The sequence below is a fragment of the Panicum hallii genome, chromosome 1 (genome assembly GCF_002211085.1).
Source record: "Panicum hallii strain FIL2 chromosome 1, PHallii_v3.1, whole genome shotgun sequence".
Lineage (NCBI taxonomy): Eukaryota > Viridiplantae > Streptophyta > Magnoliopsida > Poales > Poaceae > Panicum > Panicum hallii.
This window is the reverse complement of record NC_038042.1, coordinates 20,042,544-20,046,314: the sequence shown is the minus strand read 5'-3', so window position 1 is coordinate 20,046,314 and position 3,771 is coordinate 20,042,544.

Here is a 3,771-nt window from a genome sequence, read left to right as displayed (position 1 = left end):
GTTGTGATGGTGCCGAAGAAAAATGGCAAATGGCGAATGTGCATAGATTTCACAAATCTGAACAAAGCTTGCCTGAAGGATGATTACCCGTTTCCTCGGATTGACACCCTCATGGATGCGGCGGCGGGGTCAGAGATGATGAGCATGCTTGATTGTTTCTTCGGATATCATCAGATCTGGATGATGAAGTACGACGAAGACAAGACCAGCTTCACTACACCCTTCGGCACGTATTGCTTCATCAGAATGCCTGAGGGGCTCAGGAACACAGGGCGCACTGGGTACACTTTCAACAGGACAGTGTGAGCAGTCCTCGGAACACAGTTGGACCAGAATGTCTCTGCGTATGTCGATGACATGGTGGTACGAAGCCAGAAGAGAGGTGATCATATTCAAGACCTTCATGAAACTTTCGCCAACCTTTGATGGCATGGCCTCAAATTGAGTCTAGAGAAATGTGTCTTCGGAGTCAGAAGAGAGAAGTTGTTAGGCTGTATGATCTCAGAAAGAGGCATTGAGGCAAATATAGAGAAAATTAAAGCCATACGGCGCATGAAAGCTCCCAGAACTCAAAGAGAAGTCTAGAAATTAGCAGGCCGATTGGCTTCGTTGAACAGATTCATATCAAAGTCAGCCGAGCGAAGCCTACCATTTTTTAAGGCACTGAAAGGCTTCGGTACTTTCCAGTGGGGGCCAGAATAGCAGTAAGCCTTCAAAGATTTGAAGGTGTATATCGAGAACTTGGCAGTCATGTCTAGCCCAACCCCGAAGGTTGAACTCTTATTGTATATTGCTTTGTCGAGAGTGGCAGTCAGCGTGGCACTGGTAGAGGAACGCAGTATCAAAAGGGTGCTGAAGCAGGTCCCTATATATTTTTTATTCGAAGCCTTGGGGGGGGGGGAGTCCAAGCTTTTGTATTCTGAAATGGAGAAAATGGCTTATGCAGTGGTGATGGCAGCACGGAAGCTTCAGTATTATTTTCAAAGCCACAAATTCACAATACCAACATCACATCCCCTTCGGCACATGTTTGAGAACAGAGAGGCCTCCGGCAGGGTAGGCAAATGGGCAGCGCAGCTAGCAGAACGCACAATCAACTTCACTTCGCGTAGTGCAATTAAGTCTCAAGTACTAGCCACCTTCATCTCCAGGTCAGGAACAACAACCAATCAAAGTCATATGGCACATGGCATGTGATGGGGCTTATTGTGAGAAAGTTGTAGGGCCTTTGGCAATATTAGTAGCCCCTTCGGGTGTCAAGCTAAATGATGGGTCACGAGTAACAGGTACCCCAAAGAGCGGCCATCAGGGGCCTAAGCGGGGGTTAGCAAGGCGCCGTCAGGCGGCCTGACCCGGTGGAGAGCTGAATGCAACCGGTTCAGGCCCAGCGGCGGAAAGAAGCCCCACGGCCTAGAAGTAGCCGGGCGAAGGCCGTATGGCGCCTTCCCAACCCCTCGCCTCGCGATCGGGCCTGAAGGGATGAACTGGCCTCGACAAGGAGCCCCGGGCGCAGGGACACCTAGGAAGGTGTGGTGGGGCCTTAACTCATCAAGATATGATGGGTCATGCGCGTATCCCCCCCCCGACAGCTAGGGTAGGGGCGCCGCCTACGGACCGGTGGACCGGCGGGAGACCCTGGGTCCAACGGGCTATCATGACATCGCGACCGACAGACATGCCAGCTTCGCCACCTCTCCATCAATTTGACGTGACGGATTGTACTAGGTCACCCTCCGCTATCAGGCATAGGGAAGGTAGGCCCGCCGAGCTACCGGGCCCCACCGTGAGCTTGGCGAACATCGAAGCCCGGGCGCCCAATCTCCCGACCAGCATGGGGGAGGTGGAGCCTACCAGCTCAGCAAGAGGCCCGCCCCCGGTGCATCCGGGGGGTAGGGCACGAGGACGATGGCACCATCCCCTAGAATAAGGATGGAGAACGAGGCAAAGGATGTGTCATGCAGCGCCGCGAACCAGGCAAACGGGATTTGACTTCGGCAAGCGGCGGAGTTTGATCAGAAGTGGGCTCCGGATCGGACACGTATAGGGTAGCCGACCCCGGTGGAAGATACACCCCCTCTCTCACGCAATGTAAGCCCAACCCACCACGTATATAAGTGTTGGTACATTTTACGGTCATGAATAAATCCGCAAGCGCACGGAATACCGTTGTAGCTTTCACCCAGGAGTATTCCAGGGTATCGTATCTATTGAGGAACGTGTGTACACTCTCTTAGGTTCAGGTTCATCCAAGGATACCACACTGGCTAGAGGGAAGGAGCGGAGAGGATTCCTAAGGCTTATAATCAAAGGTAAGGTAGGACTATCCTAGGTGTTCACTTCGGGCTACTAGCTCCATCTGGATAAAACCGAGACGCCCCGGTAATACAACACTGGGATATACCTGAACGGTGAGGGCTACGTTGAGTTAATAGGGCTGTCACCACCTGTCACCAACTCATCAAACCGTGGGATATACCACAACCAACATGTAAAGTCTAGCCTAGACACCACGTCTACACTATCGTCTACTAACTCTAGCCTTGGCCAAGAACATCCGTCTCTATCAGGAGTCTTAGACTAGAGCACCCACTAAACTTGTGAACTATCAATCCAGTAAACAACTAAAGAGCTAGAACTACTACTTAATATGAAACTAAAGCACTAAGGAAGTCACGAACACTTATTTTGATTGATAAGCATCCGTCGAGGTTCAAACTAGAGGAGAGTACCGACAACCCCAGCACTTCCCCTACTTCCCCTCACTCTCCTCCTATCCTCTAACACCGCCTAGAGAGAGCCTAGAGCTCGGAATGGGAGAGGAGGATTGCAAAGTTGCAAGTGTGAAGTGTGTCTCTGTTCCTACCCTCTACCCTCATATTTATAGGTGTGGCACCAGGGGTTTACGGCCGGGGAAACAGCTGAAGCCTCCAAGAACCGCCATTGGGAGCCAATGAGTGTCACACCCGGTTTTTAAGGACAAAACCGAATGCATAACTATATGTATGCCAGATCTAGTTCCATACATATAGTGACTTCATCAGTGAATAATCAGCAACAGTATCATGAAAAGAGAATTAAAAGACTATAAAGATTATCAGGGTTATATAGTTTATCCTGGAAACATAGACTCCAAACTTCACAGGCAATCGACTGGGGGTTGCGTAGGCCTAGAACTCAACATCATCTTCAAAAGACTCCACATCACTTTCTCCTCTGAGCAGCAATTATAACAAGCGTGAGTACACTTATGGTTGGTACTCAGCAAGTGTTGGGAATTATATGACATGAAGGCCAAAATCAAGGAAAGGCTGACTGGCTTACTGCGATAAACAATTTTAGTTGGTCAAATTTTATTAGCACCTGATTACTAAGGTATAAGTTCATACCAAAACCCACATTAAAAGAGATAGAAGAGATATAGCAGAAGCATAACCACAACCATAAACATGGTCCATGATTTATTTCACTCTTCAGAAGTTGTACACTTTACCCACAATTCATATTTCCCACTTTGCCCGAGGTAGCGAGCCTCTTAAACACTTCCGAGGTGAGTGGCAAGGGATTCACTATGAGGCCTTTACAAAGATTCCCTAACTTATGACAATCCACTAACATTTCAAGTCAAGACGGTTATAACTCTTCCTAATGAGGAAGTGCCTTAGCCAAGGACCACATATCAAAGCCTCAAGAGGACCGAGCTATACCCTGACGATGCAAGCCCTCTTGCCCTTTCGGTAAGATTATCACAAGCTAGAGTTTCTAATTAATTAG